Source organism: Sminthopsis crassicaudata, chromosome X (assembly GCF_048593235.1).
Source record: "Sminthopsis crassicaudata isolate SCR6 chromosome X, ASM4859323v1, whole genome shotgun sequence".
In the NCBI taxonomy this organism is placed as follows: domain Eukaryota; kingdom Metazoa; phylum Chordata; class Mammalia; order Dasyuromorphia; family Dasyuridae; genus Sminthopsis; species Sminthopsis crassicaudata.
In genome coordinates, this window is record NC_133623.1 from 43809081 (window position 1) to 43831995 (window position 22915).

At 41.2% G+C, this 22915-nt stretch overlaps 1 long non-coding RNA gene across 1 annotated transcript in view; it reads right to left on the reverse strand.

Moving 5' to 3' along the window:
- The window catches only part of LOC141548691 (uncharacterized), a 185630-nt gene that overhangs the window by 73613 nt on the left and 89102 nt on the right, over positions 1-22915 (reverse strand). The window contains exons 7-8 of the long non-coding RNA XR_012484034.1: positions 21334-21453; positions 8955-9090 (exon numbers count right to left, since the gene is read on the reverse strand). This is a non-coding gene — a long non-coding RNA (uncharacterized LOC141548691). The remainder of the gene's footprint in view (positions 1-8954; positions 9091-21333; positions 21454-22915) is intronic.

Below are 22915 nucleotides of genomic sequence, written 5' to 3' on the forward strand. Positions count from 1 at the left end.
AGCTTAGCTCTTAATTAATTGCTCTATTTTATGTTTTTCAATTGTTTTCTGGGTATGGTCTGTCTTCCCAACTAGACCACGGACACCTAAACAGGGAGCTTATACCATTCCTGTATCTCCAAAAGGGCTATCATGTAGCACCTATAGAAGACAAAGTGGAAATTAATTGACTCTAAACAGAAAAGTTTAATGTAGTGTCAAAGTTCTTGATCTGGAATCAAGAGAAAACTCCAAAGGATTTGAATCCTGGTTTTGTTAATTATTCTTTTGTGTAATGTTTGGCCAAGTCCATAACACTTCTGGATCTCAGTTCTCCCATACATGTGTGGGAAAAAAAAGAAAAAAAAAAAAAAAAAAAAAAAAAAAAAGCGGACTACCGTCTAAATCTCATGGTCCTGGGAAAGAAGCAGTTACTCTGGAAGTGCTGAGTTACTTTAAGTTACTTTAAGAAGGACTGACTGACCATACCATTTTAGAATCACTAATTCCAGAGAAGGAGAGGAAAGCGAGCTAACAGAACTTTAAGGAGCTCAGAAAGAGAATAGATGGAGACAGACTTTTGCTATTTCCTCAGGAAGTTTAATTGTTGTAAATCAATTGCCACAATGAAAAGACCAAAAAAAGCCTTCAAGCTGTTAGCTAGCAAATGCTTTTTTTTAACCAGAGAGGAGCAACAGCAATACTAAATAGAACATAGTCATTTGCAATATTGTAAAGAAGAAGATCACACAATGCAGAACTTCAGACAGGCTTGCAATGTGCAAGGAGGAAGAAGGAATACCTCAAACCCGCCATTGGTATCCATGCAACATCAGGAGAATTCAAGGAAGGGCCTGGGTGCGGTGGACTTCCATGGCAAATTTACAGGAGAACATGAACCTATCGCTGGATAAGCATAAGTGGGTTATAATCTGGGCCATCAGAAAGGTTCCTCTCAGTGATAAGACCACGGACACAATGGAGTATTAATTATTATTGTTATTATTGCTATTTTCTATATTGAAAACAGTATCTGATAAAGCACCAAATTCTGACCCAGATAACTGCTATATAGAGATCAATGTGGACCCAAGGAATTAGGGAAGCCCTGGAGGAAGAGAGTGAAAGATAAAGTTCAGAGAGGTGGGGCAGAATGGGAAGGATGAGCACAAGGAAGTGCTTGGGTAAATGAACACCATATTCGGAGGATTGTAAAGGGATCTGCCTGATTAAGACAAAGAATTCATTTTAGGGAGCAGAGAGAGATCAAATTGAATAGTTAAGAGAAGGGGCAGATTATGGAGAGCATGTAATACACAGGCAAGGAATTTGGGTTTCATATGATTGACAATAAGGAGCCATTTCACATTTTTGAATGAAAACAGCATCTTAAAAAGACAACAGTGGCAGCACAGCACAAGAATAGGAAGAGATGGAAGGACAGACAGACATGAATGAAGACTCTTTTGAGGAATCTAGGTTGGAGAGCATGGATTAGATTAATGGCAAGGAAGAATAAAGAGTATGCGGCAAACCTGGGAGTATCAAAGGAAAAACTGACACGACTGGATACCGAGCTTGAAGTTGTCCAAGGTGACTCCAAGAAATCAATCCGAGAGAACAAGGAAATGTTGAAAAGAAAGTGACTGATCAGAGATGGAGCAATTAAATAAAGATGACCTCCCAAACTGGAACACAGGGAATAGCAGTGTTCTGATCTGTGAAGAAAGAAAGGAACTTTGGTCTTGGAGCACATATTGAATTAGAGCGAACAGGGAACTATTCCACAGGTGTCCTGTAGAAAGCCAGAAAGAGGGGACTGGAGCTTTGGTTAGACATGAGAAGTAAATGCCATGAATTGCTTTTAGATAGATAATCGTGTTTGTGAAAATGTCATCTTAACACTGTATAGTTTAAACACAGAATGACTTTCCAAGACCCTCTCCACTTGTATTTAGTACCCACACCAAGATACATTTTCATAATGGAAAGAAAGCATTGGTTAAGAATGTATATGGTATATATATATGTATGCATAATATTAGATTTAACATATATTTTTAACATATTTAACATGTATGGGACTGCCTGCCATCTGGGGGAGGGGGTGGGGGGAAGGAGGGGAAAAGTTGGAACAGAAGGTTTTGCAAGGGTCAATGTTGAAAAATTACCCAGGCAGATGTTTCGAAAATAAAAAGCATAGGAAAAAAAAAAAAAAAAAAAGAATGTATATGCAAGGGAACAGGCAGGTGAGCACCTGCAAAGTCTGGAAGTGACCTGAACTGGTTACAGCTACCCAAGGGAGGAATCTGACACCTTCACTGTGAGAAGGTGAAAATGAAAACAAATTGGGGTATGATTTAAAGTTGACTTTTTGCAAATAGTATTTTATTTTTCCAATTACAGATATAGTGTTCAACTTTTTTTTTTCCCTCCTGAGGCAATTAAGATTAAGTGACTTGCCCAGGGTCACAAGCTAGGAAGTGTTAAGTATTTGAGGTCAAATTTGAACTCAGATCCTCTTGACTTCAGGGCTGGTGTTCTATCCACTGCGCCACCTAGCTGCCCCCTCAACATTAATTTTTTTTTAAAATAAGATTTTGAGTTTCAATTTTTTTCTCCTTCCTCCCTCCAATTCCACCCCCCTCCAAGACAGCAAGCAATCTGATATGGGTTATACAACTACAATCATGTTAAACATATTTCCATATTAGCCATGTTGTGAAAGAAAAATCAGAACAGAAGGGAAAACCAAGAAAAAGTAAAGACAGTAAATGCTTTGATCTTTCATTTGATCAATTCTTTCTTTGGATGTGGACAGCATTTTCCATCATGAATCTACTGGAATTATCTGGGATCGCTGTGTTGCTGAGAAGAGCTAAGTCTATCATAGTTGATCATCACACAATGTTGCTGTGTTATATTATTTGGGACTCATCATCTCCAGCACCTCCTGCTTTTTTATTGGATGGAATATTCATCATGTATAGCATGGCATCCAGAAGTCTTTAGTCTCACCCATTCCTTACCTCTGAACTGTATATTTCAACATATTTTCTACCATTCTCACTTATCTCCACCTTTGTCATCACAGTCACTCTCTATCAAAGCATATGCTGCTTTAATTTGGAGCATCTTATCAACTAATCTCTCTACCACTTCATTCTCTACAACAGATGGTGGTGCAGAAACTGCAATTCGATCTTTTTCACAAATACTCATCATAAGTATTGCAATATGAGATGACCAATGAAATGGCCCACAAAATGATGTTTATTGTTGCCTTTACATGCATGATCAAACCACTTGACCAATGCTTTATTTGCCTCTAGCAGGAGAATTGGTGAACTATCCCACCATTTGGTTGCAGCTTCCTTGTCTCTAGTTCCATCTGTAGTGAGCAAGTCAAAAAAGTTAGAATTCAGTTCCTCCAGTAATATATATCCTCCCACTGGTCACTGGACAAAGATCCCCCATTTAGAGTACCCACAGTAGTTAATGTTTATAGATAGTTTAAACGCTGAATGATTTATAGAACCCTCTGTCTCCTTTTACAGTATTCCCCAGCTTTTTAAACTGTAGGTCATGACCCCATATGGGATCTCATAACAATGTAGGGTTGCAAAATTATGATTTATTCTCAGTAAAAATTAAAAAAAATATATATATATATACCTATTTTATATACCTATAAACCTGGGGCCACATAAAAATTAATCAGGTGAAAAGGGGTCATGAGTGGGAAAAGTTTAAGAAGCCCTATACTATTCTACCACTGTCACTCTAGGGGCCATAGGATCAAGGACCATTTTGCATTTGTCTGTTCATAAGCCACCATGGCTAAAGAAAACACCTAAAAATAGCCACCTATTTGGCATAATCCTCTGTGCAAGGAACTTGGCTGGTCTTTACAAAGCCAACACATTGCCAAGGCCACACTTGTAGGATTTCTAGCATGGCAGAATACGCCATAGCATACGCACTGCCAGCAAAGTCTTTGGGAAGCCAGTCCTACTTTTATGCTACCCCGAGGAACTAGAAGAGGACTTTGGAATATTTCAGCCCAGATTCAGTTCCCTGTTTTTCCCTAAGCATTTTGCTTTGTTAATGTCTTCACTTTGAATTCATGGTCATCTAGTTAGCACTTCAGTACCAACTGAGTGTAGCTGAAGAGGTACTATGATAATAAGAACTCCTATTTGGAAGGTGTTTTATAATCTATAGTGAGCTTTAGTCACAACAAGAACAAACTAGTTTTCTAAGATCTCTTTTTTACTTTAAAACTAAAATAACATGAATAACATTATAAGAGAATATAAATATCCCCCCCCCCCCATTTTACATGTGAGAAAACTAAAGCTCCCAGAAGTGAACCCATGATCACCCAGAATGCATGTATCAGAGGTGGTATTTAAGCTCATGTTTCTTGACTCTAGATCCAACATCTTCTCCACTATACCATAATATAAAACAAGCTGCCTGAAAGTAAACATGCTATCCATGACAGGGGAACAGAGTGTTTCTCTAGGCAAAACTAACTAGTCCATATGGAAACTGAAGCCACAGCATGGTGATCTTCAGCAAAGTTCATTTTAATTGCCCTTCTCTGGCCCCAAACCTTCTCTTAGCCTGCCTCTGAGAGTCGCTCAGTGGTTTGAAGTAACTTGGTCAAAAATTCAGTAAACAGCCTAGAGATGCAAATTCTTTCCACCTCAAGTGTCATTCTGAATTGGTCCCTCTGGATTATCTGTTATCCAGGCCAAGATGGATTGCTGCCACAAAATCAATCCTGTCTTGCCTTTACAGTGTGAGTCAAGAAAAATGAATGTCTCCTCCTTTCGTCTGGGGCTCTCTGATTGCTGAACAGATGTCCTAATCAAAATGACTCCTTAGGTGCTGGACAGTGACTACTATCTGGTTACAGATGTAAAATCCTACTGGGTCAAAACAAGGTTTTCTAAGTATGGAAAATCTGCCAAACATGTGAAGAACTGCGTGTGAAAAGGTGATTTTCTATTTTCACACAAGGTGAACACCTAGTCCCTTGACATGAAATAGCTCATTAAGTTTGCAGAATGAACATTCATTTATCCACTCCGGCCAAAGCTGTTCCCCATCCTGTCCTCTTCCAGAAGCTCTCCCCCTGTTCCCAGAATGCACTTTCTCCTCATCTTCACTTGCTAAAATTCTTTTTTTTTTTTTTTTTTAATTGAAGGCCATTACTAGGATGGGGCAAAAAGAACTTTGCCTCAGGCCACTGACAACTACAGAGGCAGGGTTTCAAGGTGTCACTTTCTCCACAGGAGGACATACTTCCTCTTGGTGCTAACTGCAGTCAGTGTGAATTACATTGTATACACTACCCTATAATATAATTGCCCCCAGAAGCCATTCCCAGGCTCCCCTGCTATGGTATCCCTCAACTTGTCTGCTTGACTGGATTTTCTTGTCCATCTGATTGTGCCCCTGGCTCAGCTATCTTCTGAATCCCTGATGCCTTTGACCCCTCCAAAGTTCTTGATTCAGGTGAAAGACTTCCTAGTTAGAGCTGTGGGGAGCATCTTCCCATGAAGCCCTCCTTCATCCCCAAGCTCATTCCAAGGTCTCCTTCCTCAGCTTTCCCTAGAGCTCTGTACCTTTCCTTTTCACTAAAGATATTTTACCTTGTATCATACTTCTCTGCAGACCAATTGGATCTTCCCTAGTAGAATGGAAGCTCCATGAAGGCAAGGACTTGGTAATTTCTCATTTCTGCATGCCTAAAGCTGAGAACAATGCCTTAAATGTAAAAAGGGCCTAAAATTGTTTGTTGAATGGATTTAAATAAAGGAAAAAAGCTTTTGAAGCAAGCTTGATGCTTTCTGAGGCCCCCATTTACCTTCCACAGGCTTCACTGATCCCAATTTCTAATTCTAGGCTGGAATTTGGGAGTTCTTATTCTTTCCCTGGGTGTCATGCAGAAAGAATAAGAATCAGAGGGCATCTGACAATTACCTTTTCAGACAAGAGTAAGCTTGCTTTATTCTGATGAGGCAGGTTAAATGAGTGGCAGCTAGCCTTCATGGATGGACCAATTCTGGTTCGTTCACCAATCTCACTTCCACTACCCACAGATAAGCACGGACTAACAGGTCTTTTCAGTAGGATACCCATTCTCTCAGAGACACTCGAACACAACCCAGCTCACTAGACCCCAAACGAACGGTTGGCCTAATGTCACAGGAGAGAAGTTCACCAGTTAATATGGTCTTTCAACATGTAGAATCCAACATGTTTAATTAAATAATAACTTGTATTTAACATATACTTTAACATATTTAACATGTATTGGTCTACCTGCCATCTGAGGGAGAGGATAGAGGAAAGGAGGGGAAAAGTTGGAACAAAAGGTTTTGCAAGGGTCAATGCAGAAAAATTATCCATGCATATGTTTTGTAAATAAAAAGTTAATAAAATAAATAAATAATGACTTGTCTTTGTAGAAGCAGAAACAAAGCAATCAGATTAAGTCACCAGTGTCAGGAACTACCTATAACTGCAAATTTCTTTCCTTTCCCTGTACTACATCTGGGGGATATAAAGAACAAAGTAAATCAGTCCCTGCCCTTCACAAGGTTCCATTTTAATTTTCATATTTTTTGGCGTAGTGAGCGTCTTATATATAGCTTTTGGTCTCTTTATGAATCTTGCCAAGTGCCCCATGCAGGTTAGGCACTAAAATGTCTGCTGAATTAGTACATGAAAAAATGAAGATCCCATCAGAGCCCCTGTTGTACCAATGGACCTTTCCCATCTTATGCTGCACTGTGCTTTGTATAACATCAGCCAAAATGGATCACAGGTCACAACCCACACAGTCCTTATGCCTTCACCATTGTGATGGGCTAGGCCCTTTGCTTCTCCTTGAAGGCTCTGTCCAAATGTCATCTCTTCCATAAAGCTTGCCAATATCCCTTCAGTCCGAAGGAACTGACACAATATTCTTCTTGTTTAGGACCAAACTGGTTCCTGCTCTTTCTTCTCAACTGGCTCCACCTGACATAGCCAGCCCATGTGGAAACAGGCTTCTCATACCCTGCCACATTTGTCTTTTTCCTCATTTGAAAGCAAAATAATTTTCAAATGCCCAATTGGTGCCCAGGGCAGCTAGGGGCAGCTACAGTAGATAGCGTGTTGGGCCTGGACTCAGGAAGACCCGAATTCAAATGTGATCTCAGACATCAACTAGCTGGGTGCACTGAACAAGCTACTTCACCCTGTTTGCCTCAGTTTCCTCATCTGTAAAATGAACTGGAGAAGGAAGTGGCAAACCACTCTAGTATCTAAGAAAACCCCAAATGGGGTCATAAAGAGTCAGGATTGACTGGAATGATTTGAACATCGGTCAGTCCTCAAACATAGCAGCTACACGAACTAATTGTGAAGATGAGAGAAATGTGCATGAAGCCCATGTTACCTCTGTGGTTTTTCCAAAAGCAATATGGTGCTCATGGGGGAGAATTACAGTCCCTCCAAGATTCTTGCCTCAATAGTTAGTGTGAAAGGTTTCAGACAATTGCTCTGTAGGCTCCCTGAACACTCCATGCTGGCACTCACCATTATGGAGGGGACTGTGAAAAAACCCACCCTTCTCTCCAACCCTGACTCTACCAAAAGCTGGCCCCACCATCTGGTTTTGATCTGCAGCAAATTAGCCAGTGATGGGAAGCAGAGTAAGATAAATGACAGAAAGCCACTGCCTGCAAACCTCTGGCAGTCCTTGTTAGAAAAGATTTGTGACCCCAAGATTTTCATGCCATCATGAAGCAAGGGCCAGCCCGAATCTCTTCCCTACAGAGGAAGTGAAGGCTCTAGATTATTCAAAGCACTTTCCCATGTCCTCTGGCTCCAGATGGGTGGGGTTGTCTTTAAGAGAAGAGGGGGGGTCTAGCAGAAATCATGGATCTAAGCACCTGTAGGGAAAATTGCACTGTGGCTACAAGGAGAAATAAGGTTCTGTTTCCATATCACCTCTACTCGTACCCTGCTTGTCATTGTTTATCAGTTTGAGGGGAGATTTCAATTTTAAGGGGAAGGAAGTAAAATGGGGACACTGCTTTCAATGGGCAAAGAGTTGAAAGGACATTCTGAGGGAGTTACTGCTTCAAGGTGGGGTTTGCTCTGAAGTATTACAATTCTAGCAAAACTTCACCGAGGGTGGGCCTACATACAAAGTTCACAGCCATCTCATTCAAAGGATAGAGCCTTCTCTTTCCACTGACTGCCACTGTCACAGGTGAAGTCTCAGAATCTTAGAATCCATCTAGTCCAAAATCTAACTGCTGGGGTTCATTTGAGAAGAAACAAAGGGCAGTAAGGAAGGGGTTCTGACATTGGTGTTGGAGGTAATGGCCCCTGAGGTCCAATCTTCACTCTGACGCTCACCAACAAGATCACAGGCACATAAAATCACCCAGTTTTCCTCATCAGTAAAATGCGGATGATAATTCTCACACTAACAAGGTTGTTGTGTGGAAAACACTTTTTTAACTTTTAAGATTTATAGAAATAAAAGATATTATCACTGCCTCACAAGATTAAGGTAGGAACAAATGTCTGAGCTAGAAATTGATACATCAGTCAGTGAGCATTATTGACAGCTTACTACATATCAGGCAATGTGATAAGTTGGTAATACAAAGAAAAGGGTGAGGGGGAAAGAAGCTCCTGCCCTCAAGGAGCATATACTCTAGTGGGAGACACTGTCTGTCCATATGTGAGTATATACGATATATATGAGATACATACAAAGTAGGTGGAATGAAACTCTTGAGAAAACAGTAATAATAGCTCAGGGGACTGGGAAAGGCTTCCTAAAGAACATGGGAAGAGGCCTAGGACAGCCTGCATGATACAATAAATAGAAAAAAAGCCTACAGGTCTGAAAGGCTTAGCTTTGAGTTTGACCTCTGCTATTTATTATATATGCCATTTACCTCTAGATGAGTTCTTGACCTTCTTGGTGCCCCCAGGAAGCTCTCTTAGGCCAGAAACTGTAGAAGTTACCCATCCACAATAAAATAAGTAATCTTTTCCTGGAAACTTCCTACACTGATGAATTGTGGGTCCAATCTGAAAAGAAAAGAGTTAGACAACTGTAAGCTATTCCGACATTTTGAGAGAAACATGGGGAGATGAAGGGGGGGGGGTGAGTTGCTTTTAACATTAGAGAAACCAGTACACAAACTAGACAGATCAATCCAGGAAAACATAGGATAATTGGAAAGACAAGGTTTGGAGCCCTGAGTTCTGCCATTAACTCTTAACTATGACCTTGAACTAGTTTCTTTCCCTCTCTGAGCCTCAGTTGCCCCCTCTGTAAAATGAAAGGCTAGCAAGAGATAATTTCCAAGGTCCCTTTCCAATGTTGGCAGCCTCTGCACATATTTCCTCGGCTTATCTCTGTTACTTGCTAGCAAGGCATGTAGAAAAATGACATATTTGTTATATCACGAAGGCTGTTGGGCTTTGAAGGGATTTATGTGACACTCTTCCCAGCACCCTGTTTGATTAACATAGGTCCTCTAGTAAAACATCAGATAGGAAAGTCCATGAGTCATGTGGGTGAAGGCCGGGGCACCGGCAAACTCTGGCCCAGCCTTAGGGACTTGCTTTTCAAGGTGCCAGGGAGCTAACTAATCTGCTTAGTGCAGTCAGTTTGATCATAATGAGGCAGCCTTGCTGATTTTTCAGAGATCGTTTAAAGACACAGTACCTTAGCTGAAAGGACTGGCTAAATGGTGGAAATAGCAGGTCAAAGAGGAGAGGGAGAAGATTAGGAGCCGGAGGGGGGGGGGTTCTTCTTTCCTGACCCCTCAAATCACATTCCACAAACAGTTGCTTAATCTGTCTCCATTTAAAAAAGATTTTGGCCAAAGCTACTCCTTTAATGGATCAAGGTTTGTGAGGAAATGAAATGTAGGATCAGCATAGTGTAATAATAAATATAGGACTGAAAATAGGAAGGCCCTTTAAGGTTTGTAAATTGTCTTAACTGCCTTACTGCCTTTGAGACTCCCAAACTTATTTGAGTTTTCTGTGTCAGGGATCAGAAGATCATAAAGGAAGAGCTGCAAGGGTCCTTTGAAGACATCTACTCCAACCCCCTCGATTTACAGAGATAGAAATTGAGGCCCAGAGATGGCAAGTGCTTTGGCCAAGACCAAAAATTCATAGATTTAGATCTGGTGGAGAATTTTGAGGTCATCTGGTTAAACAGCCTCATTTTACAGAGGAAGAAACTGAGGTTCAGAGAAAGAGTTGTGCCCCAGCTCACAGAGGGAATAAGTGGCAAAGCTAGTACTTGACTCCAAGAGCTCTGTCCGATTCCAGAGCTTTCTGCTTTTCCTTTTTCTTCTGTATCATGTCTCCCTTTTCCAGTGTGTCTTCCCCACAACAAACCTGTAAGGCTAAGTAGTACCAAGATTATCTCGCCCATTTTACGGTACAGGAAACTGAGTTGCAGAGCAATGGTGTGTTTTGCCAAGGTCACAAAGCTAGTAAGTAGCCTCTGATGCCAAATCTGGGATGCTTTCTAATGCACCAGAGGCACAGGGCTGAGTAGCTGCATAGCTGGGTTTGAATCTGAGCTGCCCGATTTGTTTGCCCTATAATCCTAAGCTAGTCTCCACTTTGAACCACAAAATGGAAAGAATAATCCTGGCACTCTCTTCCTCCAAGGGTTAACTGGAGGGGGAAAGTGTTGTAAATTGTAAATCTCCAACTTTAAAGCACTGGAGAAATGTGATCCTGTTTTCTACTATTGGAAGGGAGAAAGACTGAGACTCGATGACCCCAAACCCCAGAGAAGTCTTCATAGATGGAGGTGGAACTTTAACTGAGCCATGATGGAAGGGAAGGATTTGATAAGAAGTGACCAGAAGGATTTTTTAAAATTAATTTTATAATTATAACTTTTTTTGACAGTACATATACATGGGTAATTTTTTACAACATTGTCCCTTGCACTCACTTCACCAGAAGGATTTAAAAGGAAACAACAGAACCCCTTCACTTTGAGGTGGGGAAACTGGAAGTTGCACAACAGTGTGTAAAGAATCTAAAATGTGAGGTCAGGTGACTCAGATCTGAGTCCCAGCTCTGTTACGGAACCTTAAAGAAAAGAAGGATAGCCACAGGGGTAATTTTACAGCTGGGGACACCATGAGGGAAAGAGCTTGGGAGTTATTAACACTGATTCCTGAACTGTCTATGGGCAGCCACTGAAGCTCTGCTGCCCTTAGCTCTCAGGCTTCAGAGTCCTGCTTTCCAAGCCATTCGAGGATCCCATGACTTAAATTGAGCCACTTTCCTTTCTTGGGCCTCAGTTTTCCCAGCCATAAAATAAGTGGATTGGACTTGATGGCCTTGACAGACCATTCCAGCTCTATGGTCCTATCATCTTACACTTTTGCTTAAGACACCTTTCCTCTCTGGACTTCAGTTTTACTATTGGTAAAATGAGGAGAACTGGACAAACTGACCTCTTAAAGGTTCTTTCTAGCTTTAAAACTATGATCTAACAGGGGCCCTGGAGGGGAAGAAATTCAACTTACACAAGGTCATAGAGCCAGAAAGTACTGGCTGACTAGGATGTGAACCAGGGCCTGCTGCCTTCCAGCTCCATGTTCTTCCCATTAGACCACACAGTTCTGTACCTTCTGACGAGCTAGGACTGGAAGGATAAAGCCAGAGGTTATCTGGAATTCCTATATATTTTCTTTAGTGGTATATGTTGTGTGGGTTGGCACACCACACACACCCCAACTAAAGTTTCTGGGAGTGCCTCTTGGGGAACTGACCAAGGTTGAGCCTCATTTCTCTTGTAGGGTGATTTATTCTTTTAAAAAGCCAAATAATTGGAGACGGGCCGACGTGGAATCAGAGACGTGCATCCGTAGTGTACCCTGGATGTCAAAGGAGGAAGCAGGACAGATCGGGGGGCCTGGTGGCAGGGGGCCAGTGGTCCATGTCTCCTGAAGTCAGGAAAGTGCACCAGCCCTCCCCCCAGCCCTCAGTCTCTCAATCCCTCTTCAGGAACAATGGGACAGCCTGGCCAGATGACATGCTTCAATTACTTTCCAAAGGGGCCCCAGGCCAAACAGGCTTTTTAATTTCCAGATGCTTTTTTAATTACAATAAAAGGCCACACTGTAACCTGGCTTTGAACGGACACCGTTTTGTGTGTGTGTATGTGTGTGTGTTTTATAACCACAATAGCTGTTCAGTTTCACCCCTACTTTTTGCTGAGAAGTTGAAAAATGCTCCAATAATAAAACTCCAATGTTCCTCATGTTGCAGAAAGGGGCACGGAGAGGTGAAGCAATTTGGTGAGGACTGCTTAACGGAGAAAGAACTCTCTGTCCCTGCCTCATCTGCTAGAACAGAGTCCACCTTGGGGGCCTGATGCATAATGGCAACGGATGATAAGGAACATCGGGACAGATTCGGAAGGCCAGCTGGAGCCGGGAGCTGGAGCCCATCTGGAGAGTCCAGATCCCCAAAATGGATGGGCCTGGTTCTCCTTATCAATGCTGGCCATCTACCCAGGGGGAATTCACACAGCTGCTGAACTCTCTGCTTCATCTATGCCTGTGGCATAGTGGCATAAACACAATTGGAGACCAGCACAAAGGTATCGTGGGCCTTCCTATCTGATCCCTGATTCACAGAACTCTCTTTTGGTCCATGAAGAGCCAAGCAAATGATCCTCAGTCTACCATAAGTAAGTCTTTCTCATGGAGCATAACTCAGCCAGCCACAAAGACTGGGAGAGAGGTGATAACCTAGGAGATGTGTCAGAGACTGTGGGTTTTTACTCAGGGTCACTGGTGTCTTAGAGATCCTTAGAGAAGAAACCTTAGAGATTCTATTAATCCAATCTCACATTTTCGAGATGAAAAAATATTGACCCAGAGAGGGTCAAAGATCTAGATCTGGAAGGGCCTTTAAAGGCCAACTATAGCAATTCCTTCATTTTACAAATAAGGAAACTGAGGCCTGAAGAGGTGACATGACTTAGCTAAGATCACACAGATGGTAGGGTTCCGAGGCAATATTTGAACCCAGGTCCTCTTATAACAGAACCGATAGGTGTCTTTTCCATTATATCAAACTGTCTTTCTACCAATCTATCACTATGCTTATATAAAGTGACTGTTATGTGCTAAGCACCATGCTGGGTATTGAGGATAGAAAGAATGGAGCGATTTTAAAATTTCTAATGGATTTAAACATCAAATATAGGGTCCCTAGGTGGCACTGAATGGATAGAATGCCAAGCTTGGAGTCAGGAAGACTCATCTTCCTAAACTCAAATCCAACATAGATACTGCCTGTGAGACCCTGGGCAAGTCACTTCACCCTGTTTGCCCCGGTTTCCTCATCTGTACAATGAGGTGGAGAAGGGACGACAAACTGCTCCAGTATCTCTGTCAAGAAAACCCCAAAAGGGGTCACAAAGACTCAGACATGACTGGAAAGTGATTGAAAAACAAAAATAGCATGAATATAAAATGAATAAAAACAGTTAAAGACAAGGGAGTTTGGAAGAAAAAGTACCTACAGTGGTGAGGAATCAGAAAAGATCAAGATTTTGCTTCATGCAGATTAACTGAGCTGTATCTTAAAAAGCTAAGGGATGTAAGACCTCATGTGAGGAACATGAGCTGGAAAAGACTGGATAACAGAGTGCAAGAGGGCAAGTAACAATCAGGAGAGCTAGAGAGGTAGCTTGGCTCCACATTGTATAGGGCTTTAAAGCTTAAAATAGATGATCTAGTTTCTCCTAAAGGCCACAGGGTACAGCAAGAGTTGATTGAAGACAAGTCCTATGGTCAGATCTTAAGTGCAAAGAAAATTTCTTTGGAAGCGCTATATAAGATGGATTCAAGCATTGGAAGTGGAGACAGGGTGAGCATTATGGAGGCTGGTGCCATCATTGGGGCAAGAGTTGATGAGCTTTTTCTCCTTTTCAATTTGATTTTTCTTGTGCATCATAATAATTGTAGAAATATGTAAAGAAGAATTGTACATGTTTAATATATATTGGATTGCTTGCCATCTAGGTGAGGGGGGGAAAATTTGGAACACAAGGTTTTGCAAGGGTCAGTGTCAAAAAATTATCCATGTGTATGTTTTGAAAATAAAAAAAAAACTTTAATGAAGTAAAAAAATAAAAAGATATTAAATTTCCCCCAAAAAAAGTTGATGAGAGTTTGAACTAAGGTGAGAGCTATATCGTAAAGATTTCTTAAAAATCCAGCAAGGTTTTTTAACTTATTAGCTATAGGGGTAAGGAAGAATGAAGGGTTAAGGATAATGCTGAGGTTACAAATTTGGAAGACTGGAGGGATGCTGATGCCTTCAATAGAAATAGTGAATTCAGAGAACAAGAGAATTTGGGGAAAAATATGAGATCCAAAAAAAGGGGTATGAAGTTGAAATCACAGTTTATCCAGACACAAATTATTCACAAATATACAGAGCTTCGAGTCATCTGAACAGAGATGATAGTTAAAGCATTGGGAGTTTGATATTTCTGATTGTTAGTGAGGTAAACTGTGGGGAGAACATTCAGCCAGGAACTATGATCTATTCCAGTCATGGAAACATGGAACAAATGGGCAGACAAGTAGGAAGAGAAGCAGGAGACAGGAGTGTCACAAAACCCCAAAGGGAGGAGAGTAATTATGGCTGAGAGGGTGATTAACAGCAACAGCTACCACAAAGAGATCCGGAAGGATGAAGATTGAGAAAAGTCTGTCAGATTTGGCACTTGAGAGATCATGGGCAGCTTTGGAGGGATGAGAGTAGGTCAGATGACAAAGGGTAGAGGAGTGAGGGCAGAAAGTGAAGGCAATAGGTGTAGACAGCTTTTATAAGGAATTGAGGTAAGAAAGGGAGAAGAAATAATGGATAATAGTTTGGAGGGCTTATAATGAAGGGGCTTTTGTTGGGTTTTTGTTGTTGTTTTTAGGATGGAAGAGACTTAGGCATATATGAAAGCATTAGAAAATGAACCGGAAAGAGAGGGAAGTGATTGAGAATGCAATTTGCTGGATAAATCAAGAGAAAAATCAAGGATGGGCTCAAATGTAAAGGCAGAAGGAGGTGGCCCTCAGCAAGAAGGTGGCTGAGAGAGCAGCAGATGATGCGGTGGGGATCAGAAATGACCTGTCTATTGTACCATACAGTCTGCCTACTCACTGAAAGGCAACCAAAGTAGAGTCAAACCTGGATTCAAATCTTACCTCGGACACATACTGGCAATGTGAATATAACACAATCCCTTCATTTCTGAGTGAAGGGGTTCTCCCCAACCCCTGCTTCCTTAGAGGACCATCATCCTCCTTGGCTTGAAACCTGGGTGTCTTGTGACGGCTGACTCACTCTAAATTTCCATATCCAATCTATAGCCAAGTCTTAGTGATTCTGCCTTGACAACACAACCCCTTCTGTCCTCTAACACTGCTATCAACCTAGTGCAGGCCCTCATCACTCCTTGACTGGACTAGTAGCAGACCTTCTCATTGTTTTCCTCGCCTCAACTCTCCTCACACTAATCCAGCCCTCAACATGGCTATCTTAGAAAACAAGAAAGTCTGACCACGTCACTCCTCTATTCAATAAACTCCAGAGGCTCCCCATTGCCTCTGGGATCAAATACAAATATATTCGAAGTCCTTCATAACTGGACCTTCTCCAACTTTTGCAGTCTTCTTAGACCTTACTTGCACACATTCTATGACTGTGTGACACTGGCCTCCTTGCTGGTCTTCTCAGGTCCTTCCATTTACATTGGCTATTCCCCAACCCTGGAATTATTTTCCTCTTCATCTCTGCCTCCTACCTTCCCGGCTTCCTTCAAGTCTCAACTAAAATACAGCTTTCTACAGGAGGCCTTTTCTAGTATTGTTTAATGTTCATGCCTTGTCTCTGAGATTACCTCCAGTTTCTCCAAGTGCATCTTGCATGGATATATCACCATTTACATGTTGGTGCTCCCATTAGATGGAGAGCTCCTTGACAAAAGGACTGTTGTGGCCTTTCTTTGGATCCCTAGAGCCGACCGACCTGACAGTGGATGTCGCGCAGCGGATATTCAACAAATGCTTGTGGAGCTGACTCCCTCTCTTCCACAAAGTCTAGAGTCCAGCTACATGGGGCTGTTCACTCTTTCTTACTCAGAATACTTCCATCTCTATGTCTTTGCACTGAAACGTTCTCCCTCCCCACTGCTATCTCCTGGGTTTCAGTCTTCCTTCAAGACTCAGCTTAAATTTGACTTTCTGCCAGAGCCCTGTTTGCATCCCCGTTTAGACCTTGTCCTCCAAGACGACTTTCCATCTTCTCTGTAGGTATCTTGTATGTAATATGGTTATTTCTGCACATATTGTCTCTCTTACTAGAATATGAGCTCCTCGAAGACAGGAACTGAGTTTGCCCTTTGCTCTTTTCTGTATCCCCAGCTCTTAGGGAACACTTAATAAATGTTTGTTGAGTGATTGATTTAAAAAATCTGACTCCTCAAAATTTGGAACCCAATATTTTATAAAAATGAATGTTGGAAACTGTCTTTATGTGTATTTGGAAAAATAAAATGCTATTGAGGGGGAAAAAATCTGACTCCCAGTTCATTCCTAACACTCCATGCCAAGAAAAACTTTTCCTTGTGATTAGTTGCCTAGGGCTCTGGAGCAGGAGAGGGGACAGGAACTGAATAAAGTGCCTGACACAAAGTAAATGCTTGTTGATTGACTACATTGATCAGGTCCTAACTAGGCAACTGTTGGACTTTTGGGAAAGTAATGGGGAGGCAGGGAGTTCCCACAAGTTTATATTATCGAAGTAGAATTGGAAAGGATCTCATAGATCATCATCTATTTCAACTCCCTTTTTTTTTTAAATAGTTTTAAACAAACTGAGGCCTAGAAAGGAGAAGTGCTACTAATAGACATTGAATGTCACTTCACTAGTGATTGTTTTTAGAATTTCAAAACCCCATACCTCAAAGGTAGAAAAGAAAGCAACTTTAGTAGATCATCTGGTCACTGTCTGCCTTCAGTCATCTTTCTCTTGCTCATGACCAGATTATCACATACATATTTATGTGTTTGGTGCTTGTAGCCCCAGTAGAATATAAATTCCCTGCAGCTAGTAGGTACTTCACAGTGCCTAGCACAAAGTAGGGACTTGACAAATGCTTGTTGTATTAGATCAGATCAGGCACCATGATGCAGAGCTAGCTTTGACTCCAGCCCAGAGGTGCTTTGATTCCATTCAAGATGTCTTTCACTTTCCCTGTACCAGCTCTCAACCCTCCCTGAAAGGTGCTACAGGGAGATGGGGCTCTGTTTAGGACTGCAAAGGAGCATGCTGAACAAAGAGTCAGGAAGAAAATGGGTATGAAACTCCAGAAGGAAATCAGTTTTCTGTCTCCTTAATGACCACGAATAGTTTCTTCCCCAACCTTGACATCAGTCAACCCAGTGCTATTTTCTCTGTTGGTTTTCTTCAGTGCCAAATAACCCAATGTGCAGAGACCACAAAAATTTGTAGGTCACAGCCCATGGGATCTTGGTTGCAGGATCAACATCGTAGCCCACTAAATTTATTTTGACTCAGACTCTTTCCCACTTTGGATTTTCTTTCTTTTAGTAGTATGGAGGAGCTATTCTTGTTTCTAAACACTGAAAGAATGAGAGCTTCTCTCTCTCTCTCTCTCTCTGTCTCTCTCTCTGTCTCTCTCTCTGTCTCTCTGTCTCTCTCTCTCTCTTTTAAGCAGTTCTTCTTTGGAATGGCCACTTGGGTGCTGATTCTGGGCTGGTGCTTTAGGGACTAGGCTAGGTTGTTTCCTTTCACATGCACAAGTCCCAGATGAAGCTTTCCTAAGGGCTTTGAGGTATGAACTGGAAGGGAAAATGAAGTTGAACATTAAGACCTAGAACTTTTTTCTACGTGTGGCAACCTCATGGTCAGAATTTCAAGTCACGTCCCTCTGGGCAATCCTGATGTCTTCCCACATTCATTAACCTTCTGAAATGTCACATATCTTACACAGTTCCCAAGCGGGCTGTTAGCCCAAGGTTTTGGTGTCCAGTAAAAAGAACTTATGCTCCATTTCCACAGAGTATTATTGTACTCATCCCAAACAGATGTGCAGTTTCAAAATAGCAAGGGGGTAGTAGTCACAAAATTATCCAGCTGTTGGAAAATTTCCATTTCATCTCCAGGAAAGATAGGAGCTGTGTGACCATTGTTCACAATGTTACCCAGTCCAACTGGGATTATGGGCACGTTTGTCCTCATTAAGTTCACAAAAGAGAGAGGGGGAATGAAGAACAGGAGTTAGCTGAAGGCATTCCACTCAAGCCATGGGGTATGAATGAGGCGGCGTGGCATATACCTCCTGAACCAAGGAGCACCAGGGCATTGGGAAAGTTCTATGTTTTCCTGCCAGAGATGGGGCTCAAAGGGCGTTGCTGTCCAAACTTTCCACAAATCACCCGAAAGGCTGGCACTGTCCATCAATAAACACTGTCTCTTAGAGAGCAGGAAACTAGCAAACAGCCTTCCTTTGTAGGGTAGGTCCTGAAGGAACCAGGGGTAGCCAATTTTCCTCTCCCCTTATTTCTCCCTTGGGATTTTTGGGTTCTATAAGCATTTCCATTTGTAAAATGTACTTTTCTTGTAAGGCCACGAAGAAACTTTTTGAGTGATTTAGAAGGAAAATAGGCTTACAGAGTTTAATAGCTGGAACAGACCTAGGAGACCAACTCCCTCATTTTTCAAAGGAAGAAACTGAGGTCTAGAGCAGGGATGGGACTTGCCCAAAGAATAAACAGCAGAGTCAGGATTAAAATCAGGTCTCATGATTTCAAATCCAGGGCTCTCTGAAGCACATTATCCTACCCCAGATGCTGATTTTGTTCTCTTCTCACATTCTCTCTCAGAAATTTATTCAATTCTTCTACTTTGTTTTCCTACCTCCTTCTCCTGGAGCTTCTTTCTTTTCTTCCTCTTCTTTCTGCTCTTCCTTTCTCTTATGCCCTTGTCTTCTTTCTTCTCCTTCTTCCCCTTCTCTTTATCTTCTTCTTCATTCTCTTTCTTTTCCTTCTCTTTTTTCTCCTCCTCTTTCCCTTCTCTTTTTCCTCCTCCTCTTTCCCATTCTTCTTGTTCTCTTCCTCTTTGTCCTTTTTTATTCTCCTTTTCTTTCTACTTTTTTCCCTCCTCATCCTTCTCCTTTTCCTTATACCTTTTTCTATTCTCCTCCTCCTTTTCTTTTCATCCTTGTCTTTCTTCTATTCCTTTCCCTTCTATTTCTCTTGCTCTTCTTCTGTTTTTCTCTTCTCTTCCTTTTCTTTCTCCTTCTTTTTCTTCTCCATACCCTTGTTTTCTTTATTTCATCTCTCTTTCTTCTCCTTCCCCTTCTGTTCCTTCTTTTCATCCTTCTTTCTTCTCCTCCTTCCCCTTTTATTTCTCATTCTCTTAATTTTTCTAGTTATTCATTTTTCTTCTCTTCTTTTTCTCATCCTTTTTGTCCTCTTCCTCATAATCATTCTTTTTTCTTCTCCTTTTCCTCTTTGTCCTCTTTCTTTATCCCTTTCTCCTGCTTTTCTTTCTTTTTATCCTCTCCATCTTCTTATCCTCTCCATCCTTCTCTTTCTTCTACTTGCTTTTTTTTAAAAATCAATCTCATCTTCTTCTCTCTTTTCCTTGTCCTTCTCATCATTCCCTCCTTCCTCTCTTTCTCCTCCTCCTTCTTTTTCCAAATAAACAAGACTGCAAAATCTCAACCAGCATAATTTCAGCAAGTTCCCAAGTCTGGCTTGTTTCTCTCTCTCACCTTTCTTGCTGTCAGCACCAAATGTAGCTCTCCACAAGGGCAATTTCAACTTAAATAGACAAAGTAGGAGAACATGCATCTTTTCATGAGTCATACAAATAACGGAGTCTCCTTGTCTCCCACAGTAGGTCACCAAGATTGCCTCATAAATGAGGTAAAGGAGCCTCAAAAAAAAAAAAAAAAAAAGGAATTTGTGGGGCTACCAGCAGTCCTTTATATAAATGATGATAAATAATAGCGTCACTGCTCTCATGAAAAATACAAGCCTTTCATCTCTCTTCTGTTGGCATCCAACTTACCAAATGAAACAGTAAAAATGAAACAGTCTTTTGTAAAGTAAATAACAACCTCCTAAACTGATCTTTCCTTGAAATTCAGATGTTTTGCCTATTAGTAGGAGATACTGTAAAGTAAAAAGCCCTTGCATAGCAGACTGATTATGAATTCAAGAAAAAATTTCCCTTATCCTTCACTGGAATCACAAAATTTCACTAGTTGAGGTATTATTAAAGACTTTTTTTTTTTTTTTTTAAATCTATGGAAAGAGATCTAGATAGGATGTCAAGAAAACCTTAGTTCAACTTGCATTTTCACCACTTCCCACCAAACACATAACCTTGGGCAAGTCACTTTTATTCTAGAGGCTCAATTTCCTCATGAATAAAATGAAATGATAAGTAAGTCAGGGTTCAAACAATCATGAAGTACTTATGTGCCAGGCACTGAGCTAAACAGTGCAACAAACCAGCAGAAGGGGAAGAAGAAGAAAAGAGCAGGATATTTCTATGCAAACCAAGAAAGAAAAACATGGTCCCTGCCTTGAAGAAGTTCACATGCAAAAAATTATGAATTTACAAGATATAGACAATGTAAGTGGGAGATTATTGAAGCAGGAAGGCACTCACAGATGAATGATAAGGTCAGAAGTCAGAAGGGTAAGAAGAGTGAGAGGATAGACACCAATTATAGATGATTTTTTTCGAGATTTTGGTCTCAAAGTGGAAGAGAGATATAAGATGGTAGCAGTGGGGATGGTGGGAACAAATTAAGGGGTTTTTTTATGGATGGGTGAAGGATAAGTGTGTGAGTAGGCAGCAGGGAAGTACACAGTAGAAGTAGCGAGAAAATGAAAATTAATGAGTGGAGATATAGAGGGGACAATCTGCCGGAGAAGACAGTATGAAATGGATCAAAGCTGCATGGAGAGGGATTTTCCTTGGCCAGGAGAAGGGCTACTTCTTTATATGAAACTATAGTGAAAGAGGAAAGAGTAGAGGAAGATGGCTGAATGACATGAAGGGAAACGAAGAGGGAGTCAGTAAGATATGAGGCAAGGTCTTCAGTTGGGAAAGGGGAGAGAGAAGCCTTTGGAAATGTTTGGAATAGTATCTGTGTTAAGTGAGATAGTCAATTGCCTTGAGAGAGATAAAAAGACTACTTTGCTCCATTGAGGGCTCTGTTGCACTTACGTGACATGAATTGTAGTGACCACAGTCAGCAGGATTTTCTTATTTTCTCTAGCTTCATTCAGCAGATGAGGAGTGAAGGTAGGAATAGCCCAAGATCAGGACTTGACAAAGTGAAATCAACTGTAGGACAATGGTACAAAAGACTTTAGTGTGGAGTTGAACTCATTCACCAATAGATCAAGAGCAAAAACTGTACTTTAATACAGGCCTCAAAGGAACTGAGAGGTAGAAGTACTTTGTGCCATAACAATCAAATTGCCAAAAAATTACTTTATAGAGCTAGAAAGAATAATGACAAAATTCATCTGGAAGAGCAACAACAACAAAAAGGTCAAGAATTTCAAGGGAATGAATGGAGAGAGCATGCAAATGAAGGTGGCCTAGCTGCACCAGACCTAAACCTGTATTATAAAGCAGCAGTCATCAAAACCATTTGGTATGGGCTAAAAAATAGAGTGGTGGATCAATGAAATAGATTAGATACACAAGACACTATAGTCAATAAGAACAGTAATGTAGTGTTTGATAAACCCAAAGGTTCCAGCTTCTAAGATAAGAACTCACTATTTGACAAAACTTTCTGGGAAAATTGGAAAATAGTATGGCAGAAACTAGGGACTGACCAACACCTAACACTCTATACCAAGATAAGGTCAAAATGGGTTCATGATTTAGACATTAAGGGTAATACTATAAGCAAATGAGGAGAACAAGAGATAGTTTACTTCTCAGATCTGTGAAGGAAGGAATTTATGGCCAAAGAACTAGAGAACATTATGAAATGCAATTCTCTGACTTACCCTGCTAGAAAGATTGCAGCTCTCCATTTATAGCCTTTAAGGAGAATCTCTGAGTTATAAAAAACTTGCCCCAAAAGCACAATGATGCATTTTAGCTGAGAAGTGATGGGTCTTAGATGCCTCCAAACCTGAAGCCCATTGGAAACTGATCATTCATCCTAGTCAACACTGCTGCCTCACCCACAAGTTCCTAATTTAGGGAGCAAGTTCAGAATGTGACCAAGTTAAAGCAGGGCAAGAAGAGGATCCAAACCTAACAAACGTTCCTTGGCATACACCAGCTCCAAGAGAGACCGATAACTTTTAATCATGTGCCTTGACTGTTTGATGCCAGGGTACCATTTCTAACAATGCCACAGCCAGGAGAATAGCAAAAGGCTCATGTATTCTCAAAGAGGCAGCCATCACTAACACTGTGACAGCCATTACTTGGCAACCCCTTGGTAGATCCCATGCTTAAGACCTTGGGAGGATTACAGCACTGCCCAACGAAAAAGACTTCGCCAAGCAATCCACAACACAAGCAAACATGGACACAAAAGGAAAGTCACCCAATTAATCCAATGCCCCAGAGCCACATTATGTCTCAATAAGATCTCATTCTCTTCCTTCTCTCAACATACTCAGCACTTTAGCTAAAATGAAAGGGCCAGTTTAGGCAATATTATCTACAAGGCCCAAGAGCGCCCTGATTTTGTACACTCCTTGGAAATAGCCTCAGAGTGGGAGAGAGCCTGAAAAGCTCATTAGGATTATTGACATCTGGTTCCTGTCTTCTTATC